The following is a 19076-nucleotide window of genomic DNA, read 5'->3' as shown; positions in this document are numbered from 1 at the left end:
AAGGTATTACTCCCATTAGCATCTGTTCCCCCAACCTAGTAAAGACATTACTTGCAGCTCAAGGCTAGCAATTTTAGGAGAGTCCCATCTCTGCCAGTATAGTCTCCTTATCTCTGTGAGCCTTGTTGTGAAAGTAAATTCATTTTAGAAGGAACTTGGATGAATGGTGTCCAGGGATTGTGGCAATAAAGATCATAATCTGCCCTGGCTGGTATAGCTCAGTGGATTGAGTGCAGGCCTGCGAACCAAAGGATCGAGGTTCAATTCCCAGTCAGGGCACATGCCTGGGTTGCAGGCCAGTTCCCAGCAGGAGACACATCAGAGGCAACCATACATTGATATTTCTCTCCCTCTCTCCTTCCCTTCCCCTCTAAAGATAAATAAATAAAATCTTAAAAAAAAAGATCATAATCTGCTCTGACCAGATCCAGTGTAGCCTTCACTTTGTTGAAGCAAATAATCAACAAAAGACAGAGGAGGTTGTGTTTTGTTTTTAAGTTCATGAGCATCTCCTGAATACACCCCAGTGCACCTTTCCAGAACACATATAACATAAGTGTGTGTACACACACACACACACAGTTACATACCAAATTATAAGATGACACTGTAATTAAGGAACATTTAATTTTCAGAACGTGCAGTCTCAAGCATGTATCAGTAAAGTAGCATGATGTCTGAAACCCATTTTCAAATGGTTAAGTAAATCAATTAATCAGCCAGAAAATGTGGCAAAATGTTAACAGTTGAAGGTATAGGGGGTATGTGAGTTATCATTTTATTATCATTTAATTTTACTGTATTTTTAAAAGACCTCAATAAGTTTGAAAAAATGATTGAATAAAAGAAATTTAAAAAAACACAAGCTGGCTTTAAAAAATCAGAATTTACGGTCATCGTCATAATTAAATAACCGAAAAGAGCCTCTTTTAAAGACAGAAGTCACAACTGGTAACCCATTAGCCAAATTTGGCTTGCAACTTACTAGGAAAAAATTAGTTACTAACATTTAAATATAGGATTTTACATCAACATCTAGGTCTGTGTCCCCATACAGCAACGAATGGCTGACTCTCCAACGAAAGGGCAGCAAGGACTCTCCAACACGCCACAGCTGCCACCTGGCCTGCGTTATTCACTTACATTATAAGCCAACTTCTGTGGGTATTTTAGTTTTCAACTCCTATCCTTTATCTTACGTGAATCCTCTCACTTGGGCCAACAATCTAGATTCTGACTATGATGCTGGCCCTGCAGCCAAAAGACAGTGTTTCCCCATCTGCCAACTGTCTTCTCAAGGCTGTGTGCTGCTTTAGCCATCTGGGCCAGCCCCTCTCAATCAGCCCTGCCCACCTGCCAATACCACCTGTGACCTGGCCCAGTTCTCAAAAAAAATTACATACTAGCTTATTTCAGATACGTCGATTTTAAGGAACAAGAACAATATAAAAAATACTGTTAACAAAATCACTTTATCAGACAACATGAATTATAGCTGCTTGTTTAAAAAAACCCTCCTTTCCTTTCTTAAATTATCAAAATAAACTAATGAAGATATACACAATTAAGGATAAAGGTAATAGATGCTAGAGAAGTAATTTCTGGATGAAACCTAATACACAGAAAGTGAAAAACAAGTTTGCATTCAATGTCTATGATTGTGTGGGGAAAAAATAACCTCAGTATCACAGAGAAAATGTCTTATAACCACCAAGAAAGTCAAACTCCTATCCTAAGAATCAAATTACCCTTTTGAGGTCATTAGGATTGCTGAAGAAACATTTTTTTTCCTTAGGTAGCAGCAATATTGTGGTGTAAAGTGATCTATCAAGAAGCAAAATAGCTAACACAGTGCAATAATAAATAACTCAGTAAAAAGCTAGATGATATAAGCAGGGCGTAACATTACCTCCAATGCCCTCAATACATGTCTAATATAAATTACTAAAAAATGTAGATAATTCATATTAGTAAACTCGTATCTAAACACACAAATCTAAAGTGCACTTGTGATCCCCACACATGCACTATAAATGAGACAGGCAAGGACATTTTTCAAGTAACATGGAATGTTACCTTTGTTCTTCTCTAGAATTTCACTTCAGGAAGATGACTAAAATGTAGTCTATTACCGTACATTTTAATATAACCACAACCTTATGTCTATATATATATATACCTAGAGGGTGTTTCTTTTTCTAATTTTTTTTACTTATTTTCCATTTTTGTGTACCTGTTGAGATGGCAAAGTGATCAGCTGCCCTGACCGGTATGGTTCAGTGGGCTGGGCACCGTCCGGCAAACTGAGGGTTTGCCAATTCAATTCCCAGTCAGGGCACATGCCTGGGTTGTGTGCTACGATCCCGGCTGGAGCCGTGTGAGGGGCAGCCCACTGGTTTCTCTTGCACACTGATTTTTCTCTCCCTTTCTCCCTCCCTCCCTCTCCAAAAATAAATGAACAAAATATTTTTAAAAGGTGATTAGTTTATTAAAAGTAAACATATACAGCAATATATTTTTCAAAGTGATTATGCTACTTGGAAAAAGGATTTCATGAATCTGCTGTTCCCACTGTAATGCTAGCCTTTATTTTTGGCAGAAGCAAATATTTACTGACCACTTATTACAATCTAGGCACTACACTAAGAGCTTTATATTTTCTTGAATAATGTGAAAAACTGTCCATGAGGCAGCTATTTTTATTAGCCCTATTTTAAGATGCGAAAACTGAGGCACTGAGAAGCTAAGATGATGCCAGTCCTGACAGAAAGTGTTAACATAATTTTCTCTATCTAGGGTTTATAGATCTATTTTTAGTAGAAATGGGAACATACATTGAAATCGGTGGAAGGAAAGAGTCTCCCTAATCTTTTTGATCATTCTGGTTTTTTACAATGATTTATTATATCATTTTGGGAAGGGAAAAGAGGCAAATCACAAGTAATCAAAGAGAACATCAAACACAAAATAAGATAGGTTTGTTGAGTTGGTCTGTTAGTTTTTTTCTTTGCAGAGAAAAAAAAAAGACCAATTTACAAAATGAACAAGCCTCCAGGGAGTAAATGAAACTAATTGTAACATGTATCAAATGGGCAAGGTTCTGAAGTATGTCTCAGTATCAATTAATTGGATTTTTCTGTCTTTCACTTCTCTGAAAGATTTCACAACAGCTTCAACTCAGCCTCCAGTCTTTAGTGTTGTGTTTTGTCCAAAAAGTATAAAATATGTCCAAAAAATCTTCTCAAGAATCTCCAAAACTTTAGGAAACATATAAACAGTAAAATCCAAAGCCCTTCAAAAAACGAACACCCAGAAATTAGCTTTAATCTAGAAAAAAGTTGGATCATTTTATCCTGACCTAAGATTCCCTTTGACCTGTGTGATTCAGGCTTTGCAAAATTATAGGTTACAAAATAGTAACCCACGAGTTACACAGAGTATCATGCTTAAGATGTTGTCTAAGGAAGGATGCCCTGGTAGAAAGAAAATGAGGTCTTTTCATTACTGTACTTGAAATATCCTTAGGCATACTAAAGTTGGATTGCCAACACAACCACTATACTTCACCAGTTTTAATGTACAATTTAAGCAAATTGTTTATCATTTTAAAGTTCTTTAATACAATTTTGTCTTGATGGTTTTCGAAGTTTGTATTTTTTTCATCTTTGAATATGAAATAACTAGCTTTTTTCTTTCTACAATAAACTCACTATTTTAAAATTCAGCTAAAAAAAATCACTTCTTGTAGGAAGCCTTTCATGATCAATTCCACTATATCCTGTACTGTCTCCTCCTGGTATAGCACTTTTTCCATTATTATAGTTCTGCTTCTGAAAATAATGTTTGGCTTCTCTAGACATCACCTATCACTTAGCCTATGATATTCTCCTGGTTTTTTGCCAAACCATGACTCAACAATCTTAACAATGATAGTTGCATTGTGGGTAATTCTCTTTTTACAGTCTCCACATTTTCAGTAAGTTAAACTTCAAAAATAAATTCTTAAAAACCAATAAACTAAATTTCTGTTAGATTCCTAACTTTTAAATCCACAATACCATTTGTCAGCACCCTCTGGGTAACATCACAAATGGGGAAGACACATGTACAGCCTGCTGCAATTCATGGCCATGCCTTTCACTCCCCTACTGAGTCTTAAACCACAGAATAATAATGGCAGCTATTATTCACTGAGCCAGCAACTTTTAAAAAAACTTGTATCATCTTTAAGCATCACAAGGAAGAAAGTAAAGAAGATATTATCCACCCCAACTTTGTGGATAAAAGACCAATTAAGATGTCAGTAAATAATAGAGCTGAGAATGAACCCAGGTTTTCTTGGCAACAAAACTCACTCTCCTTCCTTAACTCTAGGAAGCCGTTCGACAGTGGGGAAAAACAGTGTTTCTGACATTAAGATGCAAGGGACACTTCAATTAAAAAAATAAAGATGGAAGGAACAAAATGTGTAGAACAAACAGGGCATGAGGCAGACGGTGGAAGCACTACCTTATACTTGAACTCTTTCCCTACCTATTCCCCCTACATCTTTCCCTAAAGTAAACCACAAAACCAGCTTTATCTCCCAACTCCTCCAAAGATAAAGGTCAAACAATTAAAGGATAAGTATTGAGAAAACAGCAAAGAAAACAACACAGATGAGGCAGGTAAAATGTCAAAATTAAAGGAGGCTAAGCACTTCAAGCTAGTAGACCTGTAACAGTGTAGACTAGTAGTTCTCAACTCTAGCTGCTTTAAAAATACCAAAGTTGAGGGTAAACTAAATGAATCAGAATTTCTGGAGGCTGGGGTGCTATGATGAATGAAATTTTCATTTAATCCTCATACTGCCACCATAAAAACACCTACAACCACTATTAATTTATAAATAAAATACTGAGACTAAATAACATAGAGTAGCCCCACTACTCTCCTATCATTCACCTAAGAAATATTTATCTCGATAGTATTTAATTTAGGTAAGCCCGTAGCAACTGAAGGTGCTTTAGAAAAAAGCAAGAAAGTAACAGTAAAATTCAAATCTATGACGTTATTTGGTATTAGCTTACTTTTAGTCCAATTCTCTGCAACAACCCTAAAAATAAATTATTATAGTGAATACTTTAAATGTGAAGTGTACAATAATGAGTCAAGCTCAATAAGAACTTGTCTTAGCCAAATAGCTCAAAATAACATATCTAAATTTTGTAAGTATAAAAACTTTTATAGCTAATACTAAAATTTTAGAAAAGCTGTTAGTTTTATAGTGACAGTACAAACAGGTTCAACTTTTTTGGAAAACAGAATGTATCGGAAGTCAAAAAAATATCAAAACCATTTAACAAAAGTATCCAGCTTTTGAAAATTCATGGTAAAGAAAAAGGAAAGTAACAGAAGCAAAAGTACTGATTACCACACTACAAAAGTGCCAAGTGGAAACGTACAAGTCCAACATTAGAGAAATGGTTAAATACTTTTGACATATTCAGAGGTGTCTCATTAAAAATTTTTATAAAAATGACAAGTGTAGCAGTTTTACATGTTAAGAGAGTGTCCCTTAAATGAAGCAGTGTTTCCTAGACAGTGTTCTGTTCAGTAGAATGATGGAGCCAAAGAATGAGAGTAAATGTTTTTTTGGGGGGAGGACATGGGGAATCCAAATCCAAACACTTTCCCAACTTAGCCGTTTTCTTCCCTACAGAGGGTGTCCAAAGATGCGCTACGGCAGTGTGCACCACGCACTTCCAGGAGGGCGTGTACCTGGAGCACTTGATATCCCTCAGTGTGTTGTAACTATAGAGCTCTCCCCCACTTCCACCTCTTTCTTTAATTTCTCCTGCTGGGAATCTTGTGAAATTGGTGGTCTAGGAACAATTTTTTGAAATACTAATCATTAAAAACTACTGTTAGTAAAAAAGAAATTTAAAAAAAATTAAAGAAATTTTTAATTACTTTTTGCTTATACTGTACAGGATTTTTATTAGAAATAGAATATCAAGCAAGTCAACATGAAAAGTCTACTTAAAAGTGGCCATTTCTGATTTAATATTTTGGAACAGATTATCTAAAATTCAGAATTCTAATGGACAAATTCTGAAAACATATAATCTTCCAAAACTGAATCAAGAAGAAGCAGAAAGCCTGAACAGACCGATAAAGCTACTAAAATTGAAGCAGTAATCAAAAAACTTCCAGCACACAAAAGCCCTGGACCAGATGTCTTCATACGCAAATTTTACCAAACATTTAGGGAAGAGCTAACGCCTATCCTTCTCAAACTATTCCAAAAAATTCAAGAAGAGGGAAGCCTCCCAAATTCTTTTTACAAGACCAGCATTATCCTAACTCCAAAATCAGGTAAAGATACAACAAAGAAAGAAAATTACAGGCCATTATTGCTGATGAACATGGATCCTAAAATCCTCAACAAAAATTTAGCAAACTACATCCACCAATACATTAAAAGGCCATACACCGTGATCAAATGGGATCCATCCCACAGATGCAAGGGTGGTACAATATTCATAAATCAACAAACATAATACAACACATGAACAAAATGAAAGACAAAAACCACATGACTGTGTCAATAGACACTGAAAAAGCATTTGATAAAGTACAGCACCCATTTATGATAAAAACACTTAGCAAATGGGAGTAAAGGGAGCATATCTCAATATAATAAAGGCCATATATGAGAAACCTACAGCCAGCATTATACTCAACGGGCAAAAACTAAAAGCTTCCCCCTAAGATGAGGAAAAAGACAAGGTGTTCACTTTCACCACTTTTAGTCAACATAGTATTAGAAGTTCAGCCACAGCTGTCAAACAAACAAACAAACAAACAAACAAACAAAGAAAGAAAGAAAAAGAAAAGGCATCCAAATTGGAAAGGAAGTAAAATAGTCATTGTTTGCAGATGACACAATAGTGTACATAGAAAACCCTATGGCTCCACCAAAGAATAACTAGACCTAATAAGTGAATCTGGCAAAAGAGCAGGATACAAAGTCAGTATTCAGAAATTGAAGGAATTTTTGTATACCAACAATGAAATATGAGAAACAGAAACTAGGAAAAAAATCCCATTTGCTATAGCAACTAGGAATAAACTTAACCAAGGAGGTAAAAGACTTGTACTCAGAAAATTACACAACACTGAAGAGAGAAATTTAAAAAAGACACAAGTAAATGGAAGCATATACTGTGTTCATGGACTGGAAGAATTAACATTATTAAAATATCCATACTACCCACTCAAAAGCAATCTATAGATTCAACTCAATCCCTATTAAAATACCAATGACATAGTTCACATATTTAGAACAAATATTTCAAAAATTTATATGGAACCATAAACAACTCCAAATAGACTAGGCAATTTTGAGAAAGAACAAAGTAGGAGGGATCACAATATCTGATATCAAACTGTATTACAAGGCCACTGTAATCAAAACAGTCTGGTACTGGCATAAGAATACACACACAGATCAATGGAACAGAACAGATAGCCTGGAAATAAACTTATGTCTCTATGGTCAATTCATAATTGACAAAGGGGGCAGGAGCATAAAATGGAGTTTAAAAAATCGCCTCTTCAATAAATGGTGTTGGGAGATCTGGACAGGTACATGCAAAAAATTGAAAGTTTTTGCAATTTACACCACCAACTTACAGCATACACCAGAATAAACTCAAAAAGGATAAAAGACCTAAATTTAAGTCATGACACCATAAAAGTCCTAAAGGAAAACATAGGCAGTAAAATTTCAGATATCCCATACAGCAATATATTTACCAATATATTTCCTAGGGCAAGGAATATAAAGGAAAGAACAAACAAATGTGACTATATCAAATTTAAAAGCTTTTGCAAAGCTAAAGAAAACACCATCAAAATGAAGAGAACCCACTGTACGGAAAACATATTTGCCAATGAAACACTGAACAAGTGTATGATCTCCAAAATATGTACAAAACTCATATGAGAACACAGGAAGATACACATCCAATTAAAAAAATTACAATAAAATTTTTAAAAGGAGGGGAATAGAACAACTGTAATGGCATAATCAATAAAATAAAAAAAAGTGGACCAAGGACCTACGTAGACACTTCTCCAAGGAAGACATACAGACGGCCCACAGACATATGAAGATGCTCAACATCACTAGCCAGCAAAGAGATGCAAATTAAAACTAATATGAGATTATCACCCCTCAACTGCCAAAGTGGTTATCATTAATAAATCAAAAAACAAGTGCTGTGGAGGCTGTGGAAAAAAGGGAACCCTAGAGCACCACTGGTAGGGATGCAGACTGGTGCAGCCACTGTAGGAAACAGCATGGAATTTCCTCAAAGAACTAAAAATGAAACTGCCTTTTGATCCAGTGATCCCACAGCTGGGAGTGTACCCTAAGAATCCTAAAACACCAAAGGAACCTCTGCACCCCTATGTTCATAGCAGCATTATTTACAATAGCCAAGTGCTGGAAACAGCACGAGTTCCCATCGTTAAATGAGTGGATCAAAAATTGTGGTACATTTACACAATGGAGTACTACATAATAGAAAGAAAGAACTCCTACCCTTCATAATAGCATGGATGGAACTGGAGAGTATTATGTTAAGTGAAATAAGCCAGGTGGCAAAAGACCTATTAAGTGGAACCTAATGAACAAAACAAGCAAAATAGAACCAGAGGCATGGAAACAAGCTACAGACCAAGAGTGACCAGAGCGGAGGGGGATAACAGGGGAAAGAAGGGAAAAGAACTAGTCAAGGAACATGTATAAAGGACCCATGCACATGGACAATAGGGTGGGGGTGGCAGGGTGGAGGAGAGCAACAGGTTGGGGAAACTGGGACAACTGTACTAGAACAACAATAAAAAAAATAAAAGCAGGGACAATTGTAATAGCATAAACGGTAAAATTTTAAAAATTCAGATTTCTAAACACATGCAGATAGAACTTCTTGTAATTACTGATAGACTATGAATAAAAAAAGAAAAGATAGTTTTAATCAATCTAATATTTTTAAGATTTATCAGTTCACATGTAAAAACTTATGTTATTCATACTTTTAATTGTTTCAAATCACACCCTAAGAGAAATATATTTAAAAATATATTTGAAAAAATTCTGAATACAAATTCCCATAAAATCAACTTAATCCACACTGACCATTATGGCTCAGTGGGCTGGGAGTCATCCTATGCGGTGAAAGGTCACGAGTTTGATTCCAGTCCAGGCACATGCCTGGGTTGTGGGCCAGGTCCCTGGAGAGGCAACCGATTGATGTTTCTCTCATACATTGATATATCCGTCCCTCTCTTTCTCCCCCCTTCCCTTTTATCCAAGAATAAAATCTTTTAAAAAACCAACTTCATTCATGTGTCTTAGGTCATATACGAAACTCTTACTTGCAACGTGCCCCAGGCATAACACCAATACCTTATTTTAATATGACAAAAATATATTGTGTCTGTGCCAAGATGCTAAGAATACTTCCTGCAAACTTGGTAAAAATGGGAAGAATAATACTTCTCACCACTGCATAATACAAGCCAGCAGGAACAGCAGAAACAGCTCTAAGAACAGATGTGTAGCACATCCTATAGGACAGAGAATTAGGATGGAACAGGAAACAAATAGGAGTAATGAAAATTTTAAGCTGCCTTCCTCCATTGTTTTTCCAAAGTATTGCAGATTACTGTTAGGGCTGACAAAAATGGCAGAAGTGGACTCATTGAAGGAGATTGCCAATAGGGCCCCCAACTGAAGTCCAACCACTTACAGCAATTCTCCTTCCAGATTACAAAAGCAAAAACCGTGAAGTATAAAAGGAAGTGATGGGAGGGAGAACTGAACACTAAGAACCAGCTCTAAGGCAGCGATAGGAAACGGAACTAACTTTTTTGAGGATTTACTTACTAAACCTTCTAATTCACTACCTCATTTAATCCTCACAACACAAAAATTTAGATATTATTATCCTCATCTTACAGTTGAAGATGAGTAAGAAATCTAAGGTCAAGATGTTACTGAAGTGGAAGAAAGAAGACCTACATCTGACTAGTTTCATTGTCCACGTTCCTTCAAGGAGGAACGTTACTTCATACAGTCTCTTCGTAGTTACCGATGGCTGATTTACTGAAGTATTGCCATTCCTGAAGCATCTAACCCTTCTATCTCTGCTGTTCATCACTTTACTCTCCTCTTAACATCATATTTGGGGGCTTTCTGTTAAAGTGTGAGGTCTTTTAGAGATATCAGCCTCAGTCTTTGGCTACTCTTGACAATTTTTATCACTCTTCATTTCACAAACCAACTCTTCCATCTCTCCCTGGGAAGAGAGATTTCATTCTGAACATTCAGGAGTTCCAGAAGGCAGATTTTAAGATAAGAGAAGCCTTACTCTTCTTTTATCTTCCCCTCATTTATTTGAAAGTCCCCCTCTAAGCAATTTCACTGCTTGGCATACTTAAAAGACTAACAATTATCTGGATTCTAGCTAGGTGATGTATAGCACCATGTTAAAAGTGAAGGAGAACTCATTAAGAGCAAGCAGCTCTTAGTGATGAAAGTGACCAAAATATTACTTACTATACATATTTAAAAAATCAGGGCAATGTGGACTACTTAGTATCAATACAAGGGCAATGTACAAAAAATGCCATTATTCCCTCAGCTCAGCAGAGACCAGGAATCCTTGCTCAATTTTTCAAAATACCTATATCCCTGTATTGGCTCCTTGTGCCATCTGCCACATAGGATTTTTGGCACAGCCATTAGACACTGCCTGCTTTAGGATCTCCACTTCTAACGGGTCATGGTTCTTGCATCCCGGTCAGCATTCGCAAATTCACCCTTAATCTGCACTATGGTCTGACATTTTGGGTTTCCTCGTAGTCCTCATTTCTAGTTCACAGCATACCCTATGGAATACGTAACCTAGAATTTAGCTACATTTCTGACCTTCCTGGATTCTAACCTGAGTTTTCTTAGAACACACTACTTTTCATTCTCTGCCAGATGGGTGGCTAGGCTCTTAACTTTGCAAGTAGAGCCTCCTGGAACAACTCCATGATTACTCTGCCTTTTGGCTACCACTGTCATGGCCCACCCAGTCAACGTACCTCTATTACCTCTAACCCCCAAGTGGGTCCGGGGCAGCACACCATAATCAAACCCATCAATATTTCTGCAGCAAAAGGTAAACATTCCCATAAGGTGGGATTAAAAATGACTATAAATAGCTTCATATCATTTTGGGTTATGTTTTGCTGTCAAATGAGTAAGAAAGAGGCTCCAGAGCCCTCTGAACTCTGGAATTAAGATTAAGGAATTTTTGCCCATACATGTATGTTTTTCTTTTTTGCTTTTCATATTTCCTTTCAAAAAAATTAAAAAGTTTTTTCGTGTTTCAATGGGTAATTTCAATTTTCTGGTAATTTTACTTACATAAAGAATGTATTGAATAAATGAGGTATTACTTACACATATACATAAAAAGTGCATATTTCAACATATAGAAACCACAAATGCAACAGAAGAGAATATAGACAGATGCTGTTGTATAACTGTTTTATACTGGTAATTAACCAACAGAGAAGGATTATCTGGGTAATAATAAGTACAACTAAATTACCAAAGAAGTACACATATAAAACATTTCATTTAGTGAACTTAGAACCATACCATGGTTTTATGATTAGAAATAGAATATAATGAATTTTAGATATTTAGAATTATCACTTCCTGTAAGTTTTCCCTCTTTTCTGTCATATAACTAGTTCTAATTTCTTAGGCAGGTGACATTAACTTGGTGCTTTAATATGGCTAAGTTATGCTTTTTTTCTAGAAATGATTATCTTTTAAGTTGTTACTATTAAACAGCAACAACACAAGATACATGCTCCATTTTCAGTCTGTTGGGTATCTGTTTAGAGAGTCTAATTTCCCGTTTGTATTTACTGCAGATAAACATTGATTTCATGTTCACAGTTACACTTCCAATAATTTTCTGTCTGACCTTTTCATCAACTGCTATAGACCACTTAGTTCATTTAAAAAAACATGTTGAGTAAAAGTAACTTACTGTTACTTGTGAGACACCATGAATGACATGTTAAAAAGTTTACTAAATGAAGAAAACTTCCTACACCAGATCTAAATTAAAATAAAAAATTATAAAATTGCTAGAAAACATAAAAATCCTTCCTTCTCTTAGGCCTTCTAAAAGGCTAGGTGTGTTGAAATTAAAAACTATTTTAGGTAAATGTAATAGAAAAGCCGTGCCCCTTGCATCATTACACATCTAGGATCTGGACACAATTATGGAACCTTAAAGTTTACCTGACACAATAATGAAAAGGCAAGATTAAGAATTACAACTGAGCTTAACCTTTCCTCCTACAAAAGATTTAGTGATTAAGAGTTTAGAGTTGTAATCCAGCGTGGGCAATTTTTTTTCCTATAAAAATCCAGAGAGGGTTTAAGTTTTGTGGACCACACAGTCTCTATCACAAAAACAATATATAAACTGCCATAAACGATTGAGTTTGGTTGTGTTCCAGTAAAACTTTATCTCCAAAAACTGGCAGCAGGATGGATTTGAGCCACAGGCTGTCAATTGCTGACCAGTCATCTAATCCAAAGAAGTTAACACTAGAACTAGACCGGGTAGGTATTCAATAAAATGATATAAACAAATCTTTACCAATTCCTTAAGTCTCAGTTAATTCATTTCTTAAAAGAAATTTAATAATATTCTGAAGTATCCTTCAAATGCAGAAGTGCTTTTTATATAGGACTATTGTTCTTTTCAAGTACTGTTCAAACCCCTCAACTACACTATAGATAATTAATGAGACACAAAAGACTCAATAAAGCTTAAAAAAAAATACAGATGTCATTGAACTGGTTAACCAGAATTTAAAATTTTTAAAAATTCAGAATAGAAAGGGGCTTAAATGAATACAGAATCTAATCTTTTACTTCATTCATAAAATAATTAAGAAAGGCTCATAAAGGTTATAAATTACCCCAATCCCCATTTGAAATAAAGCTGAATAAAATTTAGGTGTGCTGCTTAAAGACAAAAGTACTTATATTTTTTCTCAAAGAGTCCTTAGAGAATGTATTCATATTTGTGTAATTAAACAAACACTCAACTTACTGTGGATTATGTGTTTTCTGTCACTGAAATCAGATGCAATAACAGAAAGAAAGAGAAACCGGTGTAAGATCCATGTAGTGGAGAAGCTTAAGCTAATAAAACTCAGGTCTCCTGTCAGGTCAGGAGACATTTCCTGCACTAATAGCTATCTATATAAAAAATAACTGCTTTCTTAGACAACTTTTTCCAACTGTTACTGTTCTATTATAAACCCAGCCTGTTTATCCATTTTATCAAAGAAAAAAATCGATAGTATTAAAATGTAAGACTCTAAAATTGCTTTCTCAAAGACTTACTCTCCAAATGTATAGAAAACAAAACAGGGCAGTTTTCTCCCCAGCCATCCAATGCCCAGGACTAAGGGCCCTTCTGCTTCGGAACTGTACTCGGGCCCCTTCCATCTCCTCCTTTTAACACCAAATCTAGGCTGTAACTTCCTTACGAACACATAAAAGCCACTGAATAGTTGAATAAATAAATGCACATAAAGTATAATTATGATTTAATGAAGGAACTCAAATCCTTTGACAACTATTATCTTGCTTGACAACTGCGAAAATATTAACTTGCCAGGCATCTACGTTACTGTGACTAGTATCATAAAGCACTTTATAAAGTTTCTAAAGACTTTATAACCACTTGAAAAGACACTGTCCTGCCCAAAAGCAGGATAAGATATGTTTCCTTAAACTAGGCAAATGCAACCCCAGCAAAGGCTTTCTTTCCTTGCGGGAAGCACTGGAAATAGTCCTCCAGGCAATAGGCATATTCACTCTCCCCTGCCGCCTCCTGTAAACTCACCTTGAGGGCTGCGCGCCGGAGTCCCAAGAACTTCGCCTGAGGCCTCATTTTGGGACCGGCGGGAGTCGCTAGGGCGGGTCTGGGAGTGGCGCTGGACCGGGAGGCCCCGACCTTTCGACCTTCTCCGAGCCCTGGCTCCCGCTCTGGGGAGAGTCCACGCCTACCTGTTGTGCTCGAGTCAAACCAGACTTTTCTGGAGGCCAGCAGGAAGGACGGACCACACTGGCCATTCAGCTGTCCCCAGCCCAGTTCCCTCGGAGGGCTCCGGCCCCTTAGGCCATGACACCTAATCCACCCCCACCCCCGCCCTGTTCTAGTACCCGAAGTCCCAGCTACCTCAACCACTTCGCTGCAGAGACCACCCCGAGGTCCCCAAGCCGTTCAACTCACGTTGCAGACCCTGGGGCGCTGTCCCTCCCAGCTGGCAGGCAGCAAGGACACTGTCCCCCCCGCACGCCCGGAGCCGCGTCCACTTGCGGGATCCCCCACTGCTCGCCTTCAGGGAGTCTCCCACAGCTCAGCATCTGTCCCAATCGCACCACGATACAGGGACTGGTCACTCACCGCAGGGACTTGCAAGTGGTGGCGACAGAGAGTCGGAGGCTCGGGAGGGGCATGCGCGGGGCGGAGCCGGAAAGCTCCGAGCCCCCAGCGTGGCAGGAGCTGGCCATTGGGAGTCTGACTGGCGCCTCGCCTGGAACTGAGGCACCACCAACCCGTCGCCGAGCCATCGAGCGTCCACTCTGGCAGGCATGACTGCTGCACCGCCGAGAGAGCGATGGGGGAGACTCTGGCCCAAGCTGAGGCCAGAGCAGGAACTTTGCAGTCCAGAGATAATGGCCACAACTATTTTTGTCTGTTTTAACACCAGCCGGAATCCTCCGAGGGCAGCAATGGGACATCTGAAGGCTGCGACTGGAGCCTGGAAAAATCTAGGCAGGAAGTGCTGTGGGTGTTACTGACTTAAAGATGTAAACTGAGGCAAGCTAAAAAAAAAAGATTTTTATTTGGGAATAGTAGGGGAATTGCAGTTTGGGACAAGCAAACTGTAGCAACCTACAGGCAAGTCCATTGAGGGTTTGTAGTAGGTTGTTTATGGGAAGAAAATGTAAAGCGGGGAGAGTTCAGATAAAGCTAGTTAAGATAATAATGAACAGAATAGAGCCTTTAAAATTCCTGAGCAGACAAAACCAGTCTAGTTACACAAATAAAGCTCAATTCAGCCTCCGTTTCAAAGGCGACCCAACCTGAGTCCTCTCCTGTTCATGCCCCTGGCAAAACTTCCCAATGTTGATAAGAGACAACTTCCGACCAACGCCCCCATCATCCAAAAATGTCCAACACTATCAGTTGTCTGTAAATAAGGCATTTACAGGAAATAAGTTTCTTAGTCCTTAAGTTTTGTCTTCCTGGGGACGCAGCCTTAGATTCTCCATTTTTTACCCTTCGTTTCTATTTTAGATTGAGATTCTTTCACAGTATAGATGATGGAATATTAGACGTGGAAATGATTCTACAGCACCTTGTAAGCCTATCTCTTCCTTTTACAGCCTGGGTTTTGGGGGCTGGAGGTAAAGCCATTTGCTCAGGATCACACTGAGTCAGTGGTGGAATTGGAACAAAGTGTCTCTTGGCTTCAAGTCATGTGTATTTTTCCAATATATTCAGCGTTTTTAAAATAATTTTTAATTTTTTAATTTTAAAACAATCTCAAGCTTACAAAAAATGGTTTCTATTTAATGGGTTACAATATGTTTATATCATTATTTATTTTGATGTTCAAATTGTCCCATTTGGTCAGTGGGAGACCCATTTATGCCAGCTTCTGTGTCTTTGAGTGTATATTTTAAATTATTTTGTAATATTTATTGTAAACATTTTTAAAATATAGAAAATGTGAAAGTTTTTATGGGAGAAACTCCCAGAAACTTGGTTCTTCTTGCTGATCCAGTAAAGAATTGCAGATCAGTGAGCCTCCTAGCATGCAAGCAAAGTTTATCAATGCTAAATTCTAATGGGAAAGCAAAGCAAAGGTGGCAAAAGCAGGGTGGCCAGAGGCTGGGTGACCAGCACCCAGGTGGCCAGAGGCCAGCTGGTCAAGGGCCTCCTATGTGGTATAAAGAGCCAAGAGCCAAGAGAGCAAGGCCTTTGTTCTGAGGACTTACATAGTTGGTGGGATGGGGTTACCTATTGATTGATGGTTAAAGGTGATGCCAGCTTTCCTGGGGGGCCATGACTACCCAAACATAGATATGGGGGTCTGTTAACCTTTATCTTTATCTTACTCCAGACTCTATTTGTTCATTTTATATGTGACAGGAGGCAGGCAGTTAATCCAAGTTGTTTTATGGGCTCTTCTCTGGTCACTGTAGACCCCGCCCCTTCTCCCTTCCTGTCCTTGGGATAAACACACAGTCTCAAGGTTTTTCTTTTTCCAGCTAGTAGAGATGATACACACAGGCTTTCAAGGGCTTGCCCCTTCCTGCACTATCATAGTTTACTTGTTGTTGTTCAGAATGCCCGGCAGTCTCATCAGACCAGGCTCAGGATTACTGGGTCGACGGGTGACACATGCCTTCCTTCGCCCTTAACCTCATGTATTAAGTCCCTTGTTAGATTGTAATGGTGAGGGCCCTATCTTTATTCCCCCTCTGGCCACTCATTGTACTGTAACAGTTGTATATATCATATACCCACCATCCATGTTCTACATTAACATTTTTTCTATTCCATACCCTTTTGACACAACTGCCTTATTCTTTGAGCACTCTGTTACTTTCTGGCACAATATGATATTCTAGGCTCATCTCGTCCCAGCCCTGGATACAGCCATTTACCCAGGAGTACTGGTCCTTTCAGTGGAGAATGGTATTTAGAAGCACTAGGTGTGCTCACTGCTATTGGAGTATCACTGCTCAGGCTGTGTTAGTGGGTGCAGCTAGGGGATATTACACATTCATACACCTATGCAGCACATCTGTATATGTATACTGCCATACACATTTACCGCTATATATCTTTATCTAACAATACATATGGAAAAACCATATGTTCACAATAATACCTCTACTCCAGCATCTCAGGTTATTCCAGTTTTCTCCCTTTCATGTTTATAAACCCCTTTCTCCTACAGAGAGAAACCTGGACCCTGTTGTCCTTTGGATATTTACTTGTTTGAACACCTCCTCTGTATTTAAACAATCCCCTATTTGGAAGCTGCCATCCTTCCCTTTGGAGATGCTGCCCTTACCCCATGAGGGTCCCGGAAACCCCAAATTACACCCCAAGTCCTCTTTCTCTTTTCTGCCCTCTGCCTGTGCCTGCTCCACCTGCTCAGACTGCATCCTTGCCGAGCATCCCTCAAGGCACCCTCCTGACTGCACTTGATGTCCACGTGCATGTGTCTAGGGCACCGCAATGTACCCTGAAAAAGAAACAAAAGTATCACAGATTCTGAAGGGGAGAGCAATTAGGATGAAGTCTAGCTGGGAGGCTCATGAAGAATTTAAAGAAAGAGTTGATAATTAAAATGGGCTTTGAAGGAGGCAGAAGAATGGCTGAGGAGTATATACTCTATTAAGATACTGAAAAATCCACATAGATTACTGAGTCTGTGGTACAAGAATAACAACACTAGACTTTTGGAGCTGGAAGGGATATTAGGTGGCATTGACCCCAACCACTAGTTTTACAGAGGATTCAAAGATGGCCCCAAACTTCGAGCCTAAATAACTAAGAAAATTAAATTAGAAGGAGGAGTCAGTTTAGAGGGGGAAATAATAAGTTTAATTGTAAACATGTCACATTTGAGGTGACAGTAGAACATCCAAGGAGAAGCATGGGGACCACAGTGTACGAGTGGATCAGAACTAGAGATTTAGGTTCAGCACTCTCCACATGGGGCTGACAGCTGACACAATGAAAGAGAAAAAAAATAAAGAGAAAACAATCAGGACAGAACTCTAAAAAACAACTAATCAAGTGTTAACCAAATGGAAATGTGTTCCACACCTTTCAACTACTATTATGTTTTGTCCAACCTCAAATTGAGATTTTGAGTCACAATAAAGAGAAAGCTATATTATAATTAGTGAAAAGAGGACAGCTTTGTAATCAGGTGACTTATGTTCAAATCCTAATTCTGTCACCAGAAAGAGAGCAGGGACTGAGGCCGGACGGCCTGAGACCAAAGCACTGTCCAGAATGTGTGGGCTCTTGACTCCAGGCAGGAAAGATTTCAAGACATGGGTCCAGGTGATTTTGAGAGTATGATTATTAAAGCTGGGGCCAGTGATACCAAGAAAATGTTTAGAATAGAAGAGGCAAGATCACAGCCACAGGAATGACCTTAGACTGGACTGCCTAGACTCAGGAAAGAATATCACAGGAACAGAAGTGAGCTTCATATAGACTCAGAAAAGAGAGTTACAGTTGCTAAAGGAGGGCCCTTGGAAACGAGGTCAGGGGGTTAGCCCGGGATGAGCCGCCACTGCCCACCACTCCCCTGGTTGCAAGTCTCCTGGGAACATTTGGAGCTTACAAGAAAGAAAGAAAGTATGCCCTGGTTGGGGGAGCTTTGTCCACAGAGCCCTCCCACCCCGTTCACCGTGGATGAGAATAAATCTACCAAAACATGATCTTCTTGGGGAGGAAAGAGGGCTGTTCTCTCAAAGGGGAAGGACCAAGAGGCTTTTCCTCAGTGGGCTTTTAATTAGGTTCATTTTGCATAGGGAATACAGGTACAGCTTATTAATCATGGTCAGGCAGTAAGGATCAAACAATAGATGGCATACAAAGAACTACAAGGGCTTATTCTGGGTCAGGGTCTGTTAGCTAAAGGGCTACAAAACTTTGGGAAGCAAACTCATTTCCTGCTCAAACCCTTATCATTTAATTGAGAGCATTATTGGCAAAGCAAGTTTCACAGAATTTTATGTATTCTTTCTCAGGCCTGATCACCTGAGGAACCCACCCTTTCCAGAACAGGGCTGCACCGCCCTCTATCATTGTTTCAGGTTTAAATCAGGCAGGGGAAGTAAGGCAGCCAAGAGATTAGGAGACTTCTCACAGACAGAATGAGGACTCAGGCTA

The 19076-nt window shown here is 38.6% G+C and overlaps 1 protein-coding gene across 8 annotated transcripts in view; it reads right to left on the bottom strand.

Annotated features, from left to right (window-relative positions):
- HEATR5A (HEAT repeat containing 5A) overlaps positions 1–14644 on the bottom strand; it is a 103885-nt gene extending 89241 nt beyond the window's left edge. For 3 of the 8 annotated variants that reach the window (XM_053670507.1, XM_053670512.1, XM_053670510.1), the window contains exon 1: positions 14376–14639. The gene's annotated coding sequence lies outside the window, so the exon portion shown is untranslated. Of the gene's footprint in view, positions 1–13985; positions 14234–14375 lie in introns of those variants that run through there. The other 5 variants (XM_053670511.1, XM_053670513.1, XM_053670514.1 and 2 more) reach the window with 4 other exon arrangements.
- Between the last annotated feature and the right edge of the window lie 4432 nt (positions 14645–19076).

The sequence above is a fragment of the Artibeus jamaicensis genome, unplaced genomic scaffold (genome assembly GCF_021234435.1).
Source record: "Artibeus jamaicensis isolate MK-2021 breed Jamaican fruit bat unplaced genomic scaffold, CSHL_Jam_final contig_588, whole genome shotgun sequence".
Lineage (NCBI taxonomy): Eukaryota > Metazoa > Chordata > Mammalia > Chiroptera > Phyllostomidae > Artibeus > Artibeus jamaicensis.
This window is presented reverse-complemented; position numbering and strand designations above follow the sequence as displayed.